The sequence below is a fragment of the Hypanus sabinus genome, chromosome 11, assembly GCF_030144855.1.
Source record: "Hypanus sabinus isolate sHypSab1 chromosome 11, sHypSab1.hap1, whole genome shotgun sequence".
In the NCBI taxonomy this organism is placed as follows: Eukaryota; Metazoa; Chordata; class Chondrichthyes; order Myliobatiformes; family Dasyatidae; genus Hypanus; species Hypanus sabinus.
Window position 1 is genome coordinate 89,641,859 of NC_082716.1, and position 26,950 is coordinate 89,668,808.

At 43.4% G+C, this 26,950-nt stretch overlaps 1 long non-coding RNA gene across 1 annotated transcript in view; it reads left to right on the forward strand.

The window, feature by feature from the left end:
• Positions 1-26,950, forward strand: part of LOC132401625 (uncharacterized) — a 47,611-nt gene that overhangs the window by 16,344 nt on the left and 4,317 nt on the right. The window contains exon 3 of the long non-coding RNA XR_009514642.1: positions 816-881. This is a non-coding gene — a long non-coding RNA (uncharacterized LOC132401625). The remainder of the gene's footprint in view (positions 1-815; positions 882-26,950) is intronic.

The window sequence follows — 26,950 nt, forward strand, 5'->3', positions numbered from 1 at the left end:
GTCATAATTCATTATGAGGTTGGACTGTCATGATTGGTTCAATGCTAGCACTCTCACTCACATCAATATCTCATTGGTCTAAGTTCTGCCCCCATATGCAAAAGCCTCAGGAGAATTTACATAGAAATTCTAGCACACATAACAAAGTGGTCTATATTTCTTCTAACCCCACTCCAGACTGAGGATGTAATGACCTTTATGTATTCTGTGATTCCTTAACACATCATTCTTCGTAGTGACACACACTTAGTTAGCAACACATTCCTCCCTAAACTCATAGCCTTGCACTCGGTTGACTTGATCAGCTACCACTTTTAACAATTTACATGTGCATTTAGCTTTTAAAATGTAAGAAGTGATTAGATTTTGTTAATTAATCATCAAAATGGACCAAACACAGTCCAATTTTGTGTGTCATTTATCTACTTGCTTCTCCAGTCCATTTGTCTGCATGTATTTTGTTGCTCTCTTCAAAAATTCAGTACTATAATTTAGACCATAAGACAGGAACAGAATTAGGCCATTTGGCCCATTGAGTCTGCTGTGTCATTTGATCACGGCTGATTTATTTTCCCTCTCAACCTCATTCTCCTGCCTGATCTCTGTAACTTTTGATATCCTTACTAATCATGAATGTCTGGTTGTGCAGAGAACAACTGTCGTCCCTTATGGATCCTATCTGCCAAGAAACTCAATTAAGTTCTGATTTGTTGCCATTGTTCAATAAATTATTGTACTTGGCAGCCTAGTTTCTCTCAATATAATTTTGATGGAAATAGCAGAGGAACAACGTTGACTGCTATTTCTGTTTCCAGGGTTCCGCCAAACTGAGTGGATTATTGAAAGTCCTGTAGTTGGTGATAAGTTCATTCCAAAGCACAGTAAGTATAAAAGACAGACTGCTGCATTATTCTTGGGATGAGGAATGGGTCTGACCAATAAGATCTCAAACCAGCTACTACTACCTCAGGTGGATAGTAAAGATCCCACCGCTATTTGAAGAGGAAAAATTAAAATTCATTCACCAAAGATGATTTAAAGCAAAGTGGTCACTAATCCTGTTGCCATCTGTAATCTCTTCAATGATCTTCTGATTAACCCCATGTGAAATATGTTTTTGTGAAGGAGAACGAAAACATTTTCCAACTTTCTCCCAAAACCCTTTAATCCACTTGTTGCTCAAATATCTGTTAATCCCTATACATCTTCTCTGTTTATTTGGCACTTAAAGTATTTTCTGTCCAGGCCAATATATTATCCCTAATCCTACATATTATCTTGTGTGGTAGTATTTTATGTGGGACTTTTTGGAATGGCTTCTGGAAATCCAAAAGAACAACATTTATGACTTCACCTTTATCCACCATACTCGTTGCAATCTTAGAGCATTTAATATGGCATGTATCTCAAATAGCATCTGACAGCCAAGTCCAGCACCTGGCCTTCACCTGTGGCTTAGCTTCTAAGCTCAGTGGAACTATTTCTACTGACAGGAGAAAGGGCAAAGGCAGGTTACTGGTGCCTTAAAACCAGTCGATGAGGCTCATCTGTCATGGTTGACAACTCCAAATCTGCGAAGGAAAGTTGAAATTAGATCTGGGTAAGACAGAGTTTATATTGGCAGTAGCATCACAGTTTGCTTATTGGCTTTAGGTTGCTGTGAAAGCAGTGGAAGAAAACAAAAATTATGGAAGAGTAACATCAGTTTAATCTTGTGCAATACTTTTGAACCACTACACAGCAGTGTTTGTAGGAACCCTCTTCCCTGAGATGGGATGTAGAATTCCGAAGAGCAGGGGTTTAAGCAGCTTTTATTCTGCAGCCTGTTCAATGCAGCTAATGGCAGATCTGGCTAAGTTTGCCCAGGGATGGGGGCAATGTACATTTACTAGAATACCACTATTCCTTCATTTTTTCTTGTGGTCATTTAGGATGCAGAACTATTGGAAGACAATAGCCTTTTGGGTTCCTACCCACCTAACCATGATTAACATTAATGGTCTCAGGAACTGGGAGAGAAAAATAGATTTGTTACAAATAGGTAATTTTCTGGTGTTCATTCCATAAATAGAACATAATTTTATCAATACCACTACCTGTTACTTTAATAGGGCACAAACGAGGATGTCAGATCTCAGTCTGGTATTGACTAATTTAATTCCACACGTAAACTAACATCATGTTATGAATTTTAACCTTGAGAGAAGAAAAAAGTATGTACTTGCAATAATATTTCCAAAAGACCTTGAAAATAAATAAAATTGTCAGTGATTAGAAACAAGTCTCTGATTCCTCTTCCCAGGAAATTTATTCAGTGTGGATCTGAGCCATTCAGACAATGAAAATTCTATTTAAAATTAAGCTGAGAGAATTATATAACCAGCCATGGAACAACTGAGACTGAAATGGGGAGTGAGAAATCAGCCAAGGTTTCCAGTCCTGGAAGTGATCCACTAATTGGATATTGAAGCAGGCAAGGTTCACAGAGAGGAGTGTGTCCAATTGGTGAGGATATACTTCAAGTTGGCCAAAACAATCCCAAAGCCACAATCTAGTAAAAATATATGCAGCCTTTATGAGGAGATAATTGCAAAGAAGGTTCTGAAAGGTCTCTTTCCAGCAGTATTGTTATGGAGAGACCAAATCGCTTGGTTGTCTCCTGACTGTGATTATAACAGTACAGCACAATTTAATTAATCCTACTGTGATTATTCTGGCAAAAAGTTATACAAAATTTTGGAGTGGATGAAGTGATACAAACTTGAATTAAAAATGGGATGCTGCTTATTTCAAAACTGTCTGATGATAATTCTTTTAATAATTCTACTAAATTTAATCTTCATAAACCAGAAAAATGTTAATATAAAGGGCAAAATGAACTCATCTTTTGGAGACAAATGTGTGATCCTTCCCATGAATTAGATGATCCCAACTTCAGTACTGATGCACAGACTGTACCAGAACTCAGGTGTCGATGCCAGCATCAAGTCACCTGCCCTTCCTCTCTACTGCTGCTCTCAGTGCCCCTTGGTGGAGTTAAAATTCCTGCATTGAGGAGAGCCAATGCATTTCATAATTAATTGAGTTTAGCTTTATGCAGCAATGACTTGAAAATCGAATGCAGTGTCATTCATTTGAGCAGTCAAAAGGCCATCGAGACAGCCCGGGGGAGAGCTTTGTTCTGTCTACGAATATTCCACAGTACAGAGTAGTCAAGGAAGCATGGCTCTGAATAAAAACAGAATATTCCAGAAGCACTCAGCAGGTCAGACTCAGTAACTCCCTAGAAGACATGAAAGCTTAGAGTGGCCATCAGATTCATATAAAAGTAAGGAATTGTGAGATGTGTGCTGGTCAAACGCTATCTAGACAATTATTTTGGTTCTCTTACTTTCTGACTGTATAATCATTTTTTTCTCATTTCATTTGAGGCTTTTTATTTCTTCTATTTGCTTTTCTCAACCTTCATAGACCTTCATAGTATAGTCAACAATCGTAGACTAATTGTTAAACTATTGGGACTGTTTGGCCTTTACCAATTTTATCCAGCTTTTATAACTGAGGAAGATATGAATATGTCAAAGGAGATGGAGGTAAAATGCAACAAGGGTACTTCTATCTCCCTTTGTAATTTGGTGTTATTCTCAGTAGCCACTTTATTAAGTACAGGAGGTTCATGGCATTCTGCAGCTGTAGCCATCACTTTAAGGGTCGATGTGTTGTGCGTTCAGAGATACTCTTCTGCATATCACTGTTGTAATGTGTGGTTATTTGAGTTACTTTTGCCTTCCTGCCAGGTTTGACCAGTCTGGCCATTCTCCTCTGACTTCTCTCATTAACAAGACATTTTTGCCCAGAGAACTGGTCCTCACTGGATTTCTTTTTTCACCATTCACTGTAAACTCCAGACCATGTGCATGAAAATCCAGCGATCAGCAATTTCTGAGATACCCAAACTGCCCCATCTGGCAAAAACAATCATTCTACAGTCAAAGTCACTTGGATCACATTTCCTCCTCATTCTGACATTTGGTCTGAACAAAAACTGAATCTCTGGATCAAGTCCGCATGCTTTTGTGCTTTGAGTTCCTGTCACATGATTGGCTATTAGATATTTACATTAACAAGCAAGTGTACAGGTTATCCAATAAAGTAGCCGCTGACTGTATATTTGGAAGCTTAACTAAACGCTGTAGTTTGCTATTTTGTATTGAGAGAGGGTTTCTTTAACAAATTTCACAACACATGCTGGTGTTATTAAACCTGATTCTGTTTCTTTATATTTCTGTCATCAGTGGGAATCGATTCAGGATAATTCCTACTGAATGTGTGCATGCTATTGAGGTTACTTACCAAACCACCAATATTAACATCCTGGTTTAATTTCAAATGGTCTCAAATTGTAGCAGCTCTTGCATTTACAATGATATAAGGAGTAAGATTTCTAGGTGGTCATATCAACTCAGTTGTTCATTAGCTTTCTGCACATTCTTATGAAGAAATTGTGTGACATTTTAAATGAAATTTCCGAAAAAGGATTCTGCAGTAGGTTCTCAAATTCTCTACTCCTGGTTTCTCTGAAACATTTAAGTTAGTTGGTATTATTTTCATCTGAACATCTGGAGTATTTTATTATGAAAATATTATTTTTGATACAAGACCACTTCAAAACTGGCTGCAGTTAAAACATTTTCTGAAGTTGTTGGCAGCCATACCAAGTAGTGAGTTCAGTATTCTATATCAAAGGATTCTGGAATTTAAAAAAATACTCTATATTTCAGTTATTATTTCCTATTTTGGTAGTATTTGTGCTTAATTATCTAATCAGAATTGAATTTTTGAACAAAATTAATTTAATTGCTTAATTTTGACAATTTTGAGAAAGTGAATTGTTAAGAGTATTGATTTTCTGAACACATGCCAGGAATTTCCTCAAGAAATTTTCCCGTCTGGTTGTTGCAACCCTTGTAGAAGATCAGCAGAAACTCTGGATCTGTGTGTAAATGAGGTTTTTGCCAAAAATTACAATAAACAACCAAAGGAAGAAACCAAATCCTCACCCATCTCAAGGAGATACATTCAGCAATGTCAGAAATTTATCGGCATGTGCACCCTATCGCTAGTTTTAAATCCATACTGGGGTTTTCTTTCAGACATATTCCTGCATGAATATTTGTACAGCCTGCTGAAAGGACTAATATCATTAGTGAAGAGGCAATGGTGTGACAGGCATCTCCATGCTTCTCTAGCTAGATACTGAATGTCAAGGCTTGGCTAGTAAGTTGTTTCTGACCCTGATCAGAAATCGTCAGAGTGAAATTCCTGATGCTCTAATTCCTGGCAAGGAAATGAATAAAGGCAGCCTGTAATGAACTGAGATTTCCAGTGGCATTAAAAGGCAGCATTGCTGAAGAACACATTGATCCCAGGCAAGGAAAACACCAACTGCTGACTATTGGACAGAATCATACAGCACAGGAGCCCACTAGGTTCATGCTGACCTCCCACTCAGTTTCCCTTTATTGCCATCAAGCCCTGTCACCCCAGGTTCTGTTGCTCACCTTCACAATCAGAATGATTTAGTGGGCAATTTATCAACCAACCAATAGGTGTTCGGGGTGTGGAAAGAAAGCTCTATCTGTTGCACCACTGAATGCCCATCTTAAATTGTTACTCATCAGCTTGCAGATCTAACGTGAGAGAAATCAACTCTCTGTGCTTGTATCATTTTAAGGGTTATGAAACTAAAATGACCTAATGACTTTGGCTAATATTGTTATTTTTTTTCTGTTGGTAACTCGTTTATTATTGTCACATGTACCAAGATGCAGTGAACAACTATTGTCTGCCTGTATTCCAGACAGAACATTCCATACATAAGTGCTTTGAGGTAGACAAAAAGACTTTAACAAATACAGAATTTAGTGGTAAAAAGGAAACAACATGCAGAATATAGTGACACATACAAAATGCTGGAGGGACTCAACAGGCCAGGCAGCATCTATGGAAAAGAGTAAACAGCAATGTTTCAGGCCCATCTGCCTTCTTGTACGTCTTCCTCCCCTACCTCCACCTTCTTATTCTGACTTCTCTTTCTTTCCAATCCTGAAGGGTCTCAGCCTGAGACATCGACTATTTACTCTTTTCCATAGATGCAGCCTGGCCTGCTGGTGTCCTCCAGCAGAGAGGACAGAATTACAGAATTGCTGCAAAATATAGTGTTACTTACAATTTGTCAACTATTTTATAGTTTAATTAAATTGTGAAAGTAACGGCATTTATCCACAGTTCATGTGGCAAGTCCTGGTCTGGGTAGCAATTTTGGCAGCTGTTTCCAAGCAGCTTGAAAGGATGATTTCTTTCACTGGCTGAGCCTTACTGGGATTGTCAGCTTCAGGTCCAAGTGTCACTTCACAGACTTAAATGGGCAATTTTTCAAACATGTACATGTGGATTTTCTAAACTGCAGCCAATGTCTGTCACTCTTCCGTTAGAAAAGAGAATTCATGGAGCACAGCATAATATATTCAGGCCAAGATGATAAATGACATTAAGCTCTGTGTTTAATCCTTGCGTCATACTATTGTTTAATTAAATACTGAGCAGAAAGAAAAATTGTTTCTGTGTTCTTGGGGTATGTGAAATCAACTTAATGGTCCTATCTAATTTAAAAACTCAAAAAATCATTGAAATTAACACTTATGAAACTGATCTAAATTAGGTTCTAAAATCTAAGCAGTTTGTACTTTGGTATAAAATTAGTTTTTTTAGTTTTTTTTTCATCTCAGAATTCGGTATTAAACTATTTTCTAGATTCATCTGTCCTGACTTTTTAGTTGACTGCATATCTTACTTTCTTCCTACTGCTGGCTGAATAAATGTTGACAGTGCTGCTTTGTGATATATTTTTTCCACTGAATAATTCTGATGAAAAATTAGATGTAAACCCAAAGAGATGTTTCCACTAAATTAACAAATCAGGAAAGAAATCTTGACTAAATTGAAAACCAGGTCATATCAAAACCACAAAGAATGTTCCAAGTTATGATATCATGTTGATTAACTGCACATATCGTTCCCAGTATATGAACAGTATTCCCTTTACAGCAGATTAACAAAGAGTAGTGATCCTGGTAGGAGTGGAAATAGATGTAATTTATGGTCATGGAGAAGAACAGGATGTACAATGATAAGTTTCTCAGAACAATTGAGCTTGTATTGAAAAATTGTAAACGATTGTGAAAAATCGTTTCATTTTCCATGATCCTATTGCCTCTTTGAATCTAGTGATTTACACAGTGCTTGACTTGTTTCAGATCCACTAGCAAACACTATCATTATTTAAATTTTCAGTTGTCCACTTTCATGCATTTAGGCAGCTCTAATAAAAGACCAAGGATGTGTCTCTTTTTACACACTGTCTGACCTGCTGAGTATTTCAAACATCTTTTATTTTATTTCAGATTTCCAGTATCTGCAGGTTGTTTTTGTTCATAATTACTTCAGCAACTCCATCTCCTGGGAAATCAATGACTGAAATTGTTAACTCTGTTTCCTGTGCCACTGAAACTACCCAAGCTGACATGTTTCCAGCTCGTGCTGTTTTCAATGTTATCTGAACTGAACGGAAGACTCAAACATTATACCTGGCGCTGACCAGCTTTTGTTTAAAGTTTTAGTGAAATTATTAACTTCAACCTAGTCCAATGTAGAAGCAATCCTTGATGATAACACAACTTGAACTGTGGCAATAAATGAACAGGAACTTTTCATAGCTGATGTTGCAAAGTTTTTTACCTCCTGAACCTTAGACCTTGTAGATTGCTTTACCAGCTGAACAAACTGCCCAGAATAATGTGAAATTATTAAAATGTGCTTCTCACTTTTCATGTAAGGAACGTTCCAAATCATGGTTATAGAAGCAGGCTATTTGACCATAAGACTAAAGGTTCAAAGGTCCAATTTAATATCAGAGAAATATATACAACATACATCCTGAAATGCTTTTTCTTCACAAACATCCACAAAAACAGTGCCCCAAAGAATGAATCACAGATAAACATAAGAACCCCAAGGTCCCCCACATCTCCCCTCCCCTCCCCTTCCTTCATAAGCAGCAGCGAGTAATAATCCCCCCTCCCCCACCGGCAAATAAAAAGCAAGTATTGGTACCACCACCGAGCACTCAGCATGAGCAAAGCAATAGCAAAGACACAGACTTGCAGCGACCCCAAAGACTTTGCGTTACATCTGGTGTTCGGCATACCTAATCAGGGAGAAATAGATACCTCCGTTTTTCACCAGCGAGCAGGGAGACATAACAAACAACTCATTGATTTACGATGTTAAAAGTCCGTTACATTGCTTCTCCTGAGCTCTGTGCCCAAAGATCTTGGGTCTTCAGGCCCACAGCAGATATCCTGGCTCCCCCAGCGACACATGGGTCACCTGCCATGACATTGACCCTCGATCCACTCGTCTCCAGAGCCCCAAGATCTCTGACTACTGAAACAACGGCCAGTTATGGAACCTGAGAGCAAGTCCCATTCCCGCAAAGAACCAAAGTCAGCGTGTAACTCCAGGTCAGGGTCTTCAAAAGAATCTTGAAAGGGAAAAATAAAGATATTAAAGATGGAAATAGAACTGTTTCTGAAGATGCAAGCAAAGGAATTGCTGTTTAGCATCATCTTAACTTCCAGATAAGAACATAAGAAATAGGAGCAGGAGTAGGCCATCTGGCCCATCAAGCTTGCTCCACCATTCAATAAGATCATGGCTGTTTTGACCATGGACTCTTCTCCACCTACCTGCATTTTCCCCATAACCCTTAATTCTCCTACTATGCAGGGACGTATCTACAGAAAATAGCATCTATGGCAAGAACTGAAATTGCGCCCTATCCAAACATCTGACACCCATCTTTTAAATAACTTTAGCATACTATCAACTCAAAAATACAAGTCAAGCTCATTAATCTTTTAATTAACAAATTATGGCACTACATGAAAATTATAACTGCACCTTCCTTGCTTTTACTGATGCAAATTGGTCTATGTGTGGTGGTTCAGTCCAAAGACCGTGGTCCGGTCTGCGGACTCCGGATTTTCTGGCGGCCCCTTGCTGCGGTTGGACTTAACTAGAAACACCTGAGGCTCATATTGGAACTGGAAATATAAGTGGCCCTGGTATTGAGTGTGGTTGGGGGTTGTCTTGTCAAGATAGAGATGGTTGGTGGAAGGCTAGAATGGATTCTTACCATTCTTGGGGTGGCATTGGAGAACCATGGCTTCTGGCAGCCTTGCTGGTAGTAGTCAGAGCGGTCATTGTGGTATGGATTCAGCTGTTTCCTGGGCCAGCTGGGTGGCCGTCAGCCACTCCGAGCTAGGTAGGGATCCGGTTGTTTCTGTAGCCAGCCAAGGCTGCTGGCCATAACGGCTACTCGGAGCTACCCCGATGCAGAGGTGGAACTGTCTGTTGTTCCTTGGTGTTTGTCTCTTCCTGTCCTTGCCCCTGTGGGGTAAGTCTGGTGGTTCTGCCATTGCCCTGTGGGGGGATCTGTCTTGTCTTGTCCTTGCCTCTGTGGGGTAAGTCAGGTTGTTCTGCTGTTTCCCTGTGGGGGGATCTGTCTTGCCTTGTCTTTGCCTCTGTTGGGGAGGTCAGGCTGTTCTGCTGTTACCTGATGGATGGTCCTGCCCTACCTTGGTGTGGAGTTATAGATGAGTCCTGGGTTGTTGGAGGGTAAGTCCTGGCTCTGTCTGTGTACTGTCCTGTCTCATGTCAGTGCCTTGTTAAAGATGAATCCTGGCTGGTTGGTGGATAAGCCCTGGCTCTGTGTTTGTGTACTATCCTGTTTCATGTCAGTGTCCTGTTAAAGATAAGTCCCAGCTTGAAGGATAAGTCGTGGCTCCATGTCAATGTACAGTTCCTAGTCTGCCCCTAGCACCAGCCTCTGAGTTCCCTAAGCTCCAAGCCTGCAGCCTTGACCCAAGCCTCAAGACCCCTAGTCCCTAGCCAAGCCTTGTCATGTCCTCACTTGGGTTTGGGGGTCTGAGCCTGAGGCAAGACCCAGGTTCTGGGTCCTTGTCCAGTCTTGGACTTGGAGTCCGCCCCAGGCTTCCTGTTCCCAGTCCCTTGTCCTGGTCCTGCTTCCCCTGCCTAGACTGCATCCTGTCCCATCCTTGGGTTCTGTCTTGTCCTGTACACCTGACTTATGACACTATGCTGTGATCAAAGTCAGTTTCTTTCAGTTTCTTCTCTTTCTACACTCAGCAGAGCAAGATCACAGATTCTGCCTTGACCCATGGAGGCTCTCAAATGAAAGTATTAGTTTTAACTTGCTGAATGATCTCTCACAGCTGGCAATGGAAACTGCGATGGTTAGCATTATCTGAATAGCAATGTGAAGATTGGGGAAGACACTCTCATCTCCATACTGAACAATAAATTCAAGAAGATCTTCAGGTCTTGATATTTTCATGTTGACCTGCCTTGATAGCAACATTCTACAATCCAAAATTTCTTAATATAGCTGCCGTCCATCAACATCGGAGCTGTACAATTCACCCAAATTTTTGCACTTTTTCTTTAGCTCGTTACTGTCTGTGCCATAACATAGTCCCTCGACATCAAGAAGGAACCCAAACTTGGTGTCAGTGTTGTGCAAACAAGCAAAACTTTCGTCCATTTTTCTGTGAAGACAGTTGAGTGTTCCCTTCATGGTTCTCTCCATTTCCTCCTTAGCTGTTAACCCAGCGTCTCTCGAGTTCTCATCAGCCATTTGTTTCTTTCGTCTCTGACATCTTTCAACTTCAATAATCCATTCCTGACAGAGACTGACTCCTTTGAGAGACTCACTGACCGATACTTCTCTTTCATCATAAAAATTATCTGGGAGGGCTTTCGAATCCAGGGCAGCATCGTGGAACTTCATGCCAGGATCCTGCAGCCTCTTTTGGATACAGTCAATGCGAATGAGTACTTTGTTCCAAAACCCTAGCAAAATCAGAATATTGTAACTCAACATGCAGTTGTACAGCTGTCTTGTGTCACTTCTTGTTTCACTGGTCTCATTTTCATTGTCTATCATGTCCTGGAGAACTTGAAGTATCTCCTCAAGGTACTTGTTGACAGGCTTCACTGCTTCTGTCCTTGCACTCCACCTGGTTTCGGACTCAGACTTAACAACCACAGGCACTGCGTTTTTGAGTTTTTCCCAGTGCTGTGTTGAACAAGAGAAAAATATGTAGAGCTTCGATGGTTCCAAAAAACGTGACCGTCATTGTATCCTGCTTGGCTGCATGTACACCCATCAAGTTGAGTGAGTGATTGTCACAATTCACAAATGCTGCTCAGTTGTTTTTCTCGCTCATTCTTTGATGAACACCACTTCTGTGTCCAGTCATCACAGCAGCGTTGTCATTACACTGTGATCGACAATCTTGTAGCTCCATTTTGTCTTTCTCTAGCTGTTTCAAGATGTCTTCCATCAAGCTTTCAGCATCCTTCTGGCTTATCTGGTTAAAAACAAGGAAGAACTCTAACACGGACTGTTTTCCCCTCAAAATCAACTTCCACATACCTTAGTGTGCCTGATCAGGAGTCAAGTCGAACATAAGACCATAGTACTTGGCTTTACAAATACTTCTCAGTGAACTCTGGTGAACAGTGGATGCCATCATGTGGATGAATTCATTCTGGACACGCATGACGTGGATCCAGGATAACTTTCCAAATGAGTGAGGTGTTCTTTTATGACAGGGTCAAAGATGGCCAGTAGCTTCAGTAAGCCAAGGAAATTTCCCACATTGGAGTCATCGTCTAGCTGAAGTGACTCCCTGTGTCTTTGCAAAGCCAGGTTCTGAGTGGCAAGGAATTTTATGCTGTGAAGGATTCTTGTCAAGATATCACGCCACTTCTGCTTTTCCTTCTCAATCTGTGACTGAAATACTGAGTCAATAACTCCCCTGTTTCCAGCTAAATTTCTTTCCATTTCTTTCCACTGTGTGAAGCATTCCCAATGATTCTTGGCATTTTCATGAACACTAATCCTTTCAGATGCTTTCCACTGGTTGAATCCACTTTACTACTCCAATGAGGATTGATGGTCTGACCAGGAATAGAGAAGACAACAGATGCAAAATACAGACTTTTTTAGAAGGGGAATAGACCAGCCATGAGCGAGTCACTTCCCCACTACGACCATTCCCCACTTTCTTCTTGAACCAAGTTTTGTTCATTGAGTGAATATTTGTTGGTAGGAAAGGCCCCTCACTGTTCTGGAAATACTTTGAACCCAGCTTTATTATTTCTGTTCTCAACACATCAGGCAGAATTGCTCTTCCAGTATCCTTGTCGAATTTCAGAAGTCCAATGTTATGCTGTTCAATCACTTCTGGTATGACAGGTCGAGGCAGTTCACTAGGTTCAGTGTCATCAGGTTCAATCTCGTTAGGTAAAATCTCGTCAATAAACTCAATATCACCACCACCACATCATCTTCCCTTTCTGTCATGTCCACGTTTTCTGTGGCAGCCTCTCTTAATCTGGTCATACTCAGATTTATCTGACTGACTTTCTCCTCGGCTTGTGATGCATTTGTACTTGATCCACGTTTGGATTCTATCAAACTTGTAGCAGGTGCAGGTGACTCCATGAAACGTGTCTAACTACTTGTTCCAGGCTTTTCAAAGAAGGGCATGAAGAATTTGCTTGGCTTCCTCCACCTCCAACTTTCGTCTCTTCCATCCTTCGGCTCCACTTTCCTTCTTTATGAAGAAACATTTCATGGTCACAATGCTCTGAAATAAGGCCATCCTGAGCTTCTCACCCATGATAATAAAGACAGATCATAGATCTGAAGAAAATTCTTTTTTCACTATCCAAGGATGGCATGTCTGGCTTTAATAGAAACTGCTCTGGTGCCCCCCTTCAAGTGGCACCCAGGGCACGTGCCATACCTGCCATACCTTGGATATGCCACTGCTACTATGCAAATATTTACCTCACCTTGTCTTAAATATATTTACAGAGGTAGCCTCCACTGTTTCATTGGGCAAAGAATCCCACAGATTCACCACGCTCTGGGAAAAGTAGTTCCTCCTCATCTCCGTCCTAAATTTACTCCCCTGAATCTTGAGGCTTTGCCCCCTAGTTCTAGTCTCACCAACCAGTAGAAACAACTTTCCTGCCTCTATTTTGTCTACCCTTTTCATAATTTTATGTTTCCAAAAGATCTCCTCTCATCCTTCTGAATTCCAGTGACTATAGTCCCAGGCGACTCAGTCTCTGCTCATAGTCTAAACCCCCTCATCCCTGGAATCAACCTGGTGAATCCGCTCTGCACCGCCTCCAAAGCCAGTATATCCTCCCTCAAGTAAGGAGACCAGAACTCCAGTTGTGGCCTCACCAGTACCCTGTACAGCTGCTACTTCTGTCTGACCAGTCTATCTGGTTTCTCTGCTTAAAATAATAATTCCAATGAATACCCCAATTGCCCTACTGCCATGAGACCTCTGGTGCAATAGTCTTCCAGCGCCGAAGCCACCCGAGACGTGGAGGCAGATGAAGATGCCATGATCCATGAGCCAGGAATGGAAAAGAATACTGATACAGATTTTGAACCCCTTATGCCAAATGAGCCTCATCTGATAACTCAATGTGAGTTAAATGACCTGGTCAGAGACTTGTCAAAGTCAAAAGCAGAATTACTGGGTTCAAGACCACAGGAATGGAATTTGCTGTCACCAGCCACAAAAACAAATTCTGTGAAGGATTTTGATATTTGAGACAGATATTTCCCAGACTAACTGATGCTGAGATTAAGGAAGACATTTTTGTTGGTCTGGAAGTCAAACAAGTCATCAATGACAGGCAATTTGAAGAACTTCTCGTGGGACCAGAGAAAACCACATGATGGGCTTTCAAGGATGTTGTTGAAATTTTTCTTGGCAACTAACAGCACCCAGATTCGTGCAGCTGGTTGACAACATACTTCAAGTATACAAAACAATTAAGTGCAACTTGTCACTAAAGATTCATTTTCTGCATTCCCATTTAGATTTCTTACCTGCCAATCCTGGAGCTGTCAGTGATGAGCACAGAGAAAGGTTTCACCAGGACATTGTGGTCTTGGAGAAACAGTATCAGGGCAACTCAAAGCTATCACTGCTGGCTGATTATTGTTGGACACTTAAGCAAGAAGCCTCAGACACTGAGTACGAATGAAAATCATCAAGAAAACATTTTTAGCTTCGTTGAGCTATTGCAAAGTGTCAGAACCAATATACAATTAAATACATTATATTCAATAAAAGTTAATTTCTTGTTTCCCCAAATTCCTCTGATACAAGTAGGCTGAAATTATATTTCTGTTCAGTTTCATCATATAAAAATACTGTCCAATTATCAGTTAATACTTGTATTGTTTTCATACATTTATTATTTGTTTATTAAATAATGATTGTTTATTAAATTTGACTTTATTTAAATGATATATGAATAGCTGTTTTCAGAAATTGTTAGTAAAACAAAAACCCTTTGACATCCAGCAAACTTTCAAGGGTTCTGGGGACAAGACTCACTGCTCTTGCCTTGACGGATACCAGTGAGGTGAGTGGGTTGGATCCCCTTCACATCCAGAATAATATAGGATTCCTTGATGTGTATAAAAGACTTTTTACTGGAAAAAAGTATCATTAGGTTAAAAATTTGTAAATTGAAATCACTGGATGAAATGCACAAGGTGAAATGTCAATACAATGTATTCTTATGCACAGAAAGTGGCACAGTATTCTTGTACTCCAAAAAAAAATAGCTTTGTATTTCAAGGATGCATACTGTAAGTGTCAAAGATGTTTCTGTAAAAAAAAATCATAGACTGAGACAACTTTGTAAATGTGGGCCGTTGTGCAGTCGGAGTTCCGAGTGGACCACGCCTGGGACAATCAGGCTTACTTTGTAACCAGCACAATCTAAAGAAAGCCAACAAATTATATATATAAAAAAGACAAATTGCTGAGCTCTGGGACATTGATGAATGGTTTTAATACAGTCCAGGTCCCAGTAACCTTAGCAAAAGGCAATACACCATTCCAGCCACCTTACCACTGTTTTGCAGGAAAATTTGGTCTGATTAGGGGCATTTGACTTGCCAAGTTTCCCCATACTAATCTGTTGTGATTCAAACTGAGTCCAACAAATGTTTGTTTAAAATGAATTTGAAACCTAACTCTAGTAGTATTTTTTCACTAGGTTAAAATTTCTTGAACATAAAACAATTGAATTGGATTCCCATCCGGCCATACCTGAAATACTGTCAATTAATTTGAAAATAAAATACAGGTTTTGTAACCTCTCATTTCTGAAGTGCTTTGCCATTTTCTTTGTGATGCCTTTTAGTCTGGTTTTAATAAAACTTTATCTTCATTTCTCAAAAGGCTCAAATGATTACAGGCAGGTTCCTTTTGGAAATGATAACATTATGGTACTGCCTAAGAGTAAAAAGAATGATTTGAATGTTTCATCCAATTTTAAAATTTTGTAAATTCTCTATTAAAAAGGAGCAATATGTTTTTAAATCCTAAAATAGAAATAACATTTAGCTAATTAAATATTTGTATTCCACTTTCTCAAAATTATTTCTTTTTCGGTTATGCAGAGTGTAATACATTGGAAATGTCCCTTATGTGTGCGCGGTAAGCCAGGCAGTGTCAGAGGAGCGAGACATTCCTCTTCCCGAATCAGTGAATGAAAACAGCAGCTAGGTTCCTAAGACTTTATTCACAGTGACCTCCTGTGGTACGTGTGGATATTGCAGGAACACAGACTTGGCTGCAAGCAGTGCCTGAGGTATTGTAGAAAACCTATAGCACAATACAGGCCCTTTGGCCTACAAAGCTCTGCCTAACATGTCCTTTCATGCAAGAAAATAACAGATTAACATTCAAAATAATAAAGACTGTCCACTTTGCCAAATCCCTAACTTTGTTTTTCCACAATATCTACCACCCAATGCTCAATTAAACCCTGTGTGTACAGCAAGGGCACAAATTATGGAAAAAAACAGAACTTGCATTGTATTGATTATAATGATAGTTTGTATAACTCTTGTCCCTTTTCAAGCCATTTAGCATCAGAATTCATTGTACTATTCATTGTCATTATTTCTTAATGTGCAGCCGAATGTTTGCCTTCATATGTTTCTGCAATGAGCTCTGTCACCAAAGAGTCACATAAATTTCTACAGCTGTACCATGGAGAACATTCTAACTGATTGTATCACAGTCTGAATTGGAAAGGCCACTGCACAGGATCAGAAAAAGCTGTAGTAAGTTGTAAACTCAACCAGCCCCATCATGGGCTCTTGCCTCCCCTGTACCCAGGTCACCTTCAAAAGGCTGCATCAATCATTAAGGACCCCACGGCAGGACATGTCCTCTTAAGGAGGAGGTACAGGAGCCTGAAGGCACACACTCAACATTTTACGAAAAGCTTCTTCCCCTCCGCCATCAGATTTCTGAATGGATAATAAGCCCATGTACACGATCTCACTATTTTTCTTTTGTTGCTCTTTTTATACTGCTTAAAATTTTATATATTCCTTATTGTAATTTAGTTAAGATTATATGTTACATTGTGCTTCTGCTGTAAACAACAACATCAACAAATTTCAGTCATACTAAACTTGATTCTGGTCCTGACATTTAATCTGCGGCCGTTTTAACATGTCTGCATTTTGCACAGGAAGACACTAGATGGCTTCCTCACCTTTTTCATTTCCCAAACCCCAGGTGAGACCTGATGTTAGACAGACAGACATACTTTATTGATCCCCAAGGAAACTGGGTTTCATTACAGCTGTGCCAAACCAAGAATAGTGTAGAAATATAGCAATATAAAACCATAAATAATTAAATAATAATGTTAATCATGCCAAGTGAAAATAAGTCCAGAACCAGACTATTGGCTCAGGGTGTCTGACACTCCTAGGGAGGAGTTGTGAAGTTTGATGGCCACAGGCAGGAATGACTCCCTATGACGCTCAGTGTTACATCTCGGTGGAATGAGTCTCTGGCTGAATGTACTCCTGTGCCTAACCAGTACATTATGGAGTGGATGGGAGTCGTTGTCCAAGATGGCATGCAACTTGGACAGCATCCTCTTTTTCAGACACCACTGTCAGAGTCCAGTTCCACCCTCACAACATCACTGGCCTTACGAATGAGTTTGTTGATTCTGCTGGTGTCTGCTACCCTCAGCCTGCTGCCCCAGCACACAACAGCAAACATGATAGCACTGGCCACCATAGACTCGTAGATCATCATCAGCATTGTCCGGCAGATGTTAAAGGACCTCAATCTCCTCAGGAAATAGAGACGGCTCTGACCCTTCTTGTAGACAGCCTCAGTGTTCTTTGACCAGTCCAGTTTATTGTCAATTCGTATCCCCAGGTATTTGTAATCCTCCACCATGTCCACACTGACCCTTTGGATGGAAACAGGTGTCACCAGTGCCTTAGCCCTCCTCAGGTCCACCACCAGCTCCTTAGTCCTTTTCACATTAAGCTGCAGATGATTCTGCTTACACCATCTGACAAAGTTTCCCACCATACCATAGGCTGGAGCTGCTCTAGAACAAGTCTCTCCAGGTTCTTCATGATGTGGAAGGTCAATGCCACTGGTCTGTAGTCATTGGAGCCACTGGGGCGCACCGTCTTCGGTACGGGAACGAGGCAGGATGTCTTCCACAGCACAGGAACTCTCTGGAGACTCAGGCTCAGGTTGAAGACATGGTGAAGTACTCCACGTAGCTAGGGTGCACAGGCTTTGAGCACCCTGGGGCTGACACCATCTGGGCCTGCAGCCTTTCTTGGGTGGAGATGTTTAAGCTGTCTTCTCACCTGTTCAGCTGTGAAGCCCACTGTGGTGGTTTCAGGTGTGGGAGGAGTGTAGTCACAACAGCAGGGTGGGGGGCTGTGAGGAGGGGTAGGAGGGGGAGAGTGGAGTATGTGTTGGTTGGGGGCCGACAACAGATGAATCATGTGGGGGATGGGCAGGGGCCACAGTGTCAAATCTATTGAAGAACAGGTTAAGTTCGTTGGCCCTGTCCACACTGCCTTCAGCTCCTCTGTTGCTAGTTTGCCAGAACCCAGTGATGGTCCTCATCCCACTCCAGACCTCTCTCATGTTGTTCTGCTGGAGTTTCCACTCAAGCTTCCTCCTATGCCTGTCTTTAGCCCCCCTGATCTTGGCTTTCAGGTCCCTCTGTATTGTCCTCAGCTCCTCCCTATTTCCATCTCTAAAAGCCCTCTTTTTAGCATTCAGGACGTCCTTAATGTCCTTTGTTATCCACGGCTTGTTATTTGAATAACAAAGGACAGTTCTTGCCAGAATATTCTTCCAGTGCAGAATATGTCTCAGTGTTTGAAATGTACTTTCCAACTCGCTGAACCAAAGGATGTACAACAAGATTGTCTAAACACAATCTCAGTGTGTTCAATGTGTTATTGTCAAGTAGAATAAATTAAAACAGAAAACACTGGAAAAAAATTAACTGAAATTGGTGAATAGGAGCATTGTCCATTTTATGACCTTGAGGAACTTAGATCCAACTTGTTTCCTTCTCTACAGTGTTTTTTGGAGTTGTTCAATATTCTTCCAAAACGCTGCCTGAAGCCTATACCCAGATTTTGACAAAATGGGACAAATATCCATACTAAGGGGAAAATCTTGTCAAGCAATTAAAGTTAAAAAATTTTAAACTGGACATCTTGACCAATTTTTATTTAAGATCTATACATTCTCATTTTTCAAAATATTTGATTAATCCAGCATCACGCAGGAGTTTTGCATTGGAAGTGTGTCGTCACACGGAGTTGTTTGTCGGTTTAGTGGACTCACCAATTTGTTCCTTGCTCCTTTTCTAGCACCTGTATATCTGCTTCTTTCTAATACCAACTAAATCAATGCCAAGTATAATAAAACCATCATAGAAAGGTGTAGCCAGAGATCTGACGTATTATGAAATTAGTGGCATGTTAGCTCCTTAAGGTTGTCATGGCTTGTGTATCAACTAATCGGACAGCTAAGTCGCAACATCCATGGTCAACCCCAACCAATGGAAGCCTGTTGGCTTTAAACATAAGAAACAGGAGCAGGAGTTGGCCCATCGAGCCTGCTCCGCCATTCAATAAGATCATGGCAGCCTTTACCCCATAACCTTTAATTACTTTACTATGCAAGAATTTATCCAACCTTGTCTTAAATATATTAACTGAGTTTGCCTCCACTGCTTCATTGGGCAGAGAATTCCACAGATTCACCACCCTCTGGAAAAAGCAGTTCCTCCTTATCTCCATACTAACTCTACTCCCCCGAATCTTGAGGCTGTATCCCCTAGTTCTAATCTCACCTATCAGTGGAACCAACTTTCCTGCCTCTATCTTATCTATCCCTTTCATAATTTCATGCTTCTTTACGATCTCCTCTCATTCTTCTGAATTCCAGTGAGTACAGTCCCGGGCTACTCAATCTCTCCTCATCTCTGGAAACAACCTGGTGAACCTCCACTGCACCGCCTCCAAAGCCAGTATATCTCTCCTCGAGTATGGGGACCAGAACTGCACACAGTACTCCAGGTGCTGCCTCACCAATACCTGTTGCAAGGACATGGCAGTGGAAACGAACCCATGTGTTGAACACGGGCGCGGAGGCATTGACAGTACCCTGTACAGTTGCAACATAACCTCCCTGCTCTTAAGTTCAATCCCTCTAGCAAAGAAGGCCAACATCCCATTTGTCTTCTTGATAGCCTGCTGCACCTGCAAACTAAGTCTAATCCAGATCCATAACCCTGTCTGATTGTACCTGAGGCCAGTACCAAAGACGTGCTATAGTGTGGCGGCCCGCACACGCAGGATTTGAACCGCCATCGGGAGCCACAGGCAGACACGCGGTAACGCGTTTGGAACTACCCACTCGGGGGCAGACCTTCCGGGGACAGTCTGACGTCACGTCCGCCCTGTGGGTCGCAGGGTCCCATGGGAGGGGAGATTTAAGCGCGCAATTTTGAATCAGTAAAGATTCTGAGTTCAGCTCTCTCTGCCTCTGTGTGTTTCTTTAGTAGCGCTTTGTGCGCGACTACATTGGTGACCCCGACATTCCAGACGGCATCTGGAGCCAGCGACTCAGCGACCAGCCATGAATCTGAGCAATTCGCACAGCACGGTCTCTCTGAAGCTTCCAACTTTCTGGGCCACTCAGCTCCACGTTTAGTTCGAGCAGGCTGAGGCCCAGTTCAATATCAGAGACATTACAGCCGATGCCACGTGGTACTACTACGTGGTCAGTACACACAACCAGGAGACAGCAGGCCGGATCATCGACTTCCAACGCCAGCCACCAATGGAGTACAGATGCACTAAGCTTAAGGCGCTCCTGATCCGTACCTTCGGACCCTCCCGCTGCGAAAGGGCCACACGGCTCCTACACATGAACCGCACGCCATCTGAGCTCATGAATGATATGCTGGCGCTCATGGACGGCCATAAGCCATGCCTTTTATTTGAACAGTTGTTCCTCGAGCAAACGCCTGGGGACATTCGCCTTCTCCTTGCGAGTCAGGATTTCAGCAACCCCACACAGGGTCAAGGCTAAAGCAGACGTCTTTTGGCAGAGTAAGCAACATGGAGCAGCCTTCATTGGCCTAGCCATGATCGCGCGCCCCAAAGCCCAGGCCCCACAACCGAAGCCGTCGTGACCCACGGGGGGAAAAGATGGGGGGAAAGTTCAGAACAATGGTGTTTCTATCACCAAAGATGGGGCTCAGGCGCACACCGCTGCTGTCCACCAAGTGCTTTTCCGGGAAACGCCAGGGCCAGCCGTCACTAATGGCTATGACAGCTGGCCACCGAGACAGCCTCCTGTACCTTTGGGTCCGACACTCCCGGCGGCGCTTCCTGGTAGACACCAGGGCCAAAGTCAGCGTACTCCCCCACCCTCGAACGTGGACACTCATAACGTGGTCCCAAGCCCCAAGCTCACCACTGCAAATGGCACCAGTATTCAGACGTACTATTCAGAGAATGTTCTCACTACATTTCAGGCCCAGCCGTTTCACTTGGACTTTCACGTTGGCAGTGGTGTCACAGCCACTACTAGGGGCAGATTTCCTATGAGCCAACTGCCTCCTGGTCAACTTAAAAGGCCGGCATTTGGTCCACGCCGAGACGTTCCAGACTTTCCAGCTCAGAGAAGCCAAGCTACCAGCCCTCCACCTGGATTCCGTAACCCTCTCGGGTAACGAGTTCGCCAGGGTGTTGGCGGAATTCCCCTCCATAGTCACCCCGCAGTTCTCCACGGCCGACCCCAAGCACAGTGTGCAGCGCCACATCCCCACACAAGGACCGCCGCTGCACGCCCGAGCTCGCAGGCTCCCACCCGACAAGCTCCACCTCGCCAAGGAGGAGTTCCGTAAGATGGAAGAGATGGGAATCGTACACCGCTCAGACAGCCCGTGGCACCCCCGCTGCACATGGTGCCCAAGTCCATGGGAGGATGGAGGCCCTACGGAGACTACAGAAGACTCAACGATGCCACAACCCCCGACAGAAACCCAGTACCCCACATCCAGGACTTCACAGTGAACCTGCACGGAGCAACCACCTTCTCCAAAATCGATCTGGTCAGGGGATACCATCAGATCCCAGTGCACCCCGATGAAGTGCCCAAGACAGCCCTCATCACCCCGTTTGGCTTGTTCGAATTCCTGAGGATGCCTTTCGGTCTCAAGAATGCAGCCCAAACTTTCCAAAGGCTCATGGACTCAGTGGGACGCGGCCTGGATTTCGTTTTCATTTACTTGGACGATATCCTGGTGGCCAGCAGATCACGCCAAAAGCACGTGGCGCCTTTGCAACAGTTCTCCCAACACCTGAGTGACCACGGACTGGCAATCAATCCAGCGAAGTGCCAGTTCGGGTTGACGGAGATCGATTTCTTAGGCCATAGAGTGAAATGACATGGCACAGTTCCCCTACTGGACAAGGTCCAGGCCATCCGCCAGTTCCCCAAGCTCAGCACGGACAAGAGCCTGCAGGAGTTCGTAGGGATGGTCAACTATCATCGGTTCGTGCCGTCGGCGGCCTGCATCATGAGACCCTTGCTCTGTCTGATGGCTGGCAAGGCCAAAGAAGTGGCACGGGACGCGGAGTCCACGGTGGCGTTCGAGCAGGCCAAGGAGCCGCTGGTGAAGGCGGCCCTCCCAGTGCACCCGAGAGTCGATGTACCCACGGTACTCACAGTCGACGCTTCCGACACAGCAGTCGGCGGAGTCCTGGAGCAGCTCGTCGAGGACCAGTGGCGACCGCTCGCTTTCTTCAGTCGGCACCTATGGCCACCAGAGGTGAAGTACAGTGCTTTCTACAGAGAGTTGCTAGCGCTCTACCTGGCTGTCCGGCATTTCCGGTACTTCCTCGAGGGAAGGGAGTTCACCGTGTATATGGACCACAAACCCCTCACCTTCGCACTGGCCAAGGTATCGGACCCATGGTCGGCTCGGCAGCAGAGGCACCTGTCCTTTATTTCAGAATTCACCACCAACATACATCCACCACATCGCAGGGAAGAACAACATCGTTACCAACACACTGTCTTGCCCCTGCCTCCACTCAGTAGGCATATCATCCTCAGGAATAGACTACGCAGCACTGGCGGAAGCACAATGGTCAGACACCGAGATCCCATCTTACTGCACCGCCGTTTCGGGGCTCCATTTGGAGGACGTCCCCATCAGCCCGGCAGCGGATCGACTCCTGTGCGACGTGTCAACTAGTAAACACCGACCCTTGGTACCAGTAGCATGGAGGCACCTGGTGTTCAACATGCTACACGACCTGGCCCACCCGTCCATCCGGGCATTCATCAAGCTGGAAGCGGACAGATTCATCTGGCACGGTTTGCACAAACATGTCGGACACTGGGCCAGGACCTGCGTTCACTGCCAGACCGCCAAAGTCCAGCGGCATGTGAAGGCTCCCCTCCAGCAGTTCCAGCCGATGCACAGGAGGTTCCAACAGATCCACGTGGACATCGTGGGCCCCCTGCCAGTCTCCCGGGGCACCAGGTATATCTTTACCATGGTAGACAGGTTCACCAGATGGTCGGAAGCCGTACCGCATCACGTACACCACGGTGTACCATCCCCAGTTCCACGGTTTGGTAGAGCGATTCCACCGGCATCTCAACTCGGCCCTGATAGCACGCTTCAGGGGTCCCAATGACAGATGAGCTTTCCTGGGTTCTACTGGACATCCGCACAGCCCCCAAGGAGGACCTGGGCACCTCCTCAGCAGAATTGGTCTATGGCGCCCCCCTGACGGTCCCAGGCGAGTTCATACCAGGGGCCCGAGGTTCGGAAGAAACTCCAGCAGCGGTGCTAACGAGGCTGCAGGGCAAAGGGACCCTGGCACCAGTCCTGACCTCCAGGCATGGTCCCGTGCCATCCTTCACCCCTAAAGACCTCCAAGGCTGTGAGTATGTTTTTATTCACGGGGTATGCACAGGTCACCTCTACAGTGGCCATACAAGGGACCCTTCAAGGTGATCCGGCACAATGGATCCAAGTGTGTTGTGGAGGTGGTGGCCGGGAAGAGACTTTTACAGTGGACCGCCTCAAACCAGTGCACTTGGACATTGAGCAACCAGTGAGGGTACCTGAACCGCGGTGGTAAGGCCGGACACCCAGGCAAGCCACTCAGACCGGGGGCTCCACTCCCCCGATGGATGTTCTGGGGGTGGGGGGGTGTGGCGGCCCACACACGCGGGATGAATCGCCATCAGGAGCCACGGGCAGACACGCGGTAACGCGTTTGGAACTACCCGCTCGGGGTGGACCTTCCGGGGACAGTCTGACATCACGTCTGACCCACGGGTCGCAGGGGCCCATGGGAGGGGAGATTTAAGCACTCGATTTTGAATCAGTAAAGGCATTCTGAGTTCAGCTCTCTCTGCCTCCGTGTGTCTTTAGTAGCGCATTGCATGTGACTACAGTGTAGTACTTTGAACAATATCAAATACTTGCTGCAACACCCATGAAATGCTGGAGGAACTCAGCAGGTCAGGCAGATGTTTCAGGCTGAGACCCTTTGTCAGGACTAAGATGGAAGGGGAGGGGGAAGATGCCTAAATAGCAAGGTGGGGGAGCGGAAAGTGGCTAGCTGGAAGGTGGGTGGGAAAGGTCAAGGGCTGGAGAAGAAATAATCTGATGGAGAGGAGTGTAGACAGGAAAGAAAGGACCCAGGGAGAAGTAATAGGCAGGTAAGAAGTGAAAGTCAGAGTAAGGAATAGAGGAAGGGGGAGGGGAAATTGTTCACCAGAAAGAGAAATCGATATTCATGCCATCAAGTTGGATGTTACACGATGGAATATAAAGTGTTGCTCCCTCCAGACTGAGGGTGACCTCATCTTGACACAAGCAGGGGTCGCAGATCGCCACGTCAGAACAGGAATAGGAATCAGAATTAAAACGTTTTGGCCGCTTGTGGCAGATGGTGCAGAGGTGCAGAGGTGCTCGACGAAACAGTCGCAGTTTTTGACGGATCTCACCAATGTAGAGGAGGCCACATCAGGTGCACTGGACACAATAAACAAAGCCAGCAGATTCGCAGACTAGGTGTTGCCTCACCTGGAAGGACTGTTTGGGACCATGAACGGGGGGAGGGAGGAAATGTATGGGCAGGTGTTGTACTTAGACTGCCTGCAGTGTTAAGGTCCAGGAAGTGGATTTGTGTGTGTGTGTGTGTGTGTGTGTGTGTGTGTGTGTGTGTGTGTGTGTGTGTGTGTGTGTGTGTGTGTGTGTGTGTGTGTGTGTGTGTGTGGTGTGTGTGTGTGTGTGTGTGTGTGTGTGTGTGTGTGTGTGTGTGTGTGTGTGGGGGGGGGGGGTAATGAATGCACAAGGGAACTGCAGAGGGTGTGATCCCTGCGGGAAGCGGAGAGGGTACCTTTCCTAGTTATCTCCTTGAAGCAAGGAGCTCTCCCTGTCCAGAAGCCCACATTGCTCCCACAAACAATAATACTCCTAAACAAATTGACTTACTATATCCATAGCTATTTATGTGATTGTTAGCATGCTGAGTTTGTATCTCTTTATTTACCTTGTTTGATGATATATTCTAGCCCAGCAGTGCCAAGATATCATGCATGATATCAAAGCAAGACATGGTTGGCACTATTTCTGACCCAATAGTACCTGCATGAATTAAAAACTAAAGTTAAACCAAGGTCTGTATTATGTTGTTGAATCTCAAAATAGTCACCTGAATTGCAGGGGGCAAATGCTCTGGGAATGCATAAATGTTTATAATACTCTATTTTAAAGTCCCGGCTCCAACTAAACCCACCCCTCCCCCAACCCGCCACTACTTAAGAATCACTGAGGAGGATGACAATTATGTTTTGGAATAGAGAAGAATTTACTCTAGGGAACTTCATCTGGAAGAAATGCCATAAATACCAAAGTGACAATCTTGATGAGTTGGTTGCACATAGACCTGAATCGAAAAGCTGTGGGTTCAAGATCTCTTCCTCCCTGTATATACTTTAAGCTGCTACTGTAGTGCAGATGTGTTACTGGATTTACTCTTTTTTTGGAAGTAGTAAGAAATATTTCCCAGTGCTTTAGCTGATAAATATTTCTTAATACCCATCACAAAAATGATATTAACTGGATCCCTTAACACATTGCAGCTTATGGAACCTTATTTCAAACAAGTTATTATTGTGTTTAAACATACAGGAACAATGCCTCAACTTGGAGAAAATAGGCCAAAAAGAAATCAGACAGTTTCCAAGTTAAAGATCATGGGCATTGTAAAAACAAATATTTCAATATATGCTCACATGAGAAGACTGGAGCTGAATAGTCCTGACAACAAAAACATTAGTAAAACAATTATGTCAATAACTGTAAGGGTGATTACAGCCAAAACTTTGAACTGATGGGATAATTTTAGATTTAAGAATGGCTTCATAACTCATGCAGTACCCAAGTTATACACAAAATCATATTTTGAAACAGTTAACCAAGATCATTATCTGGGGATAATTTGCCTCTGTGCAAACTTCTTGGATCCTGTAAACCTTGGAACCACTTAGTTCTGGTGTATAACTCCTTGGTTAGATGGTGAATATCCAAACTCCTTAACTTTAAACTAGTTCAAGTTTGACTCCAAGACTTGACTCCACTCAGTTTTATGAACATGGCCTGAAATACTCATTTGAAAAATCTTATTGTTGGAGGAATACCGATATTTCTTGTGGAAACTCAATGTTATTCAATGGTGCAACGTGACACTCCTTCAGTCTTGTCAAACCTGGATCATTGCTGAAGCTTGGGAAATTTGACTGATTCATACAATTCTGTTTTCTTAAAATAAGTGAACATGAAAATTCAATATAGATAACCTAAACTTCTATTACCAGCTCCCTCAGATGTCCAGTTTGTAAATTATGCTTTGGGCAAGATGCTTTTTTATTTCATTTATACTTATGAAAATACAGACCTTTATAATCCAGGTTCCTTTTTTCAAATACCATGAAGTGCTCACTGGTGCCGCAGGAAGATTCCATGAGTGTTAGGCATCCTTTACACCTAAAAGATTCAAAGATTCAAAAACTTTATTGTCATTCTAACCGTACATCAGCTCTGCAGGGCAGAATGAGACAGCGTTTCCCAGGAGCAGTGCAATCATAACATAACAATTGCAACACTAAATAATAAACATACCAATAAATAGGAAAACACAACAGCCACACGTCAGTTAAAAACAAGTTATAAGTGTCCAGTGCAAGTTAAAAGTGTCCAAAGCAGAGTCAGGTAAAGCAGCTATTTAGCAGTCTGACTGCCTGTGGGAGGAAACTGTTTAGTAGCCTTGTGGTTTTAGTTTTGATGCTCCTGT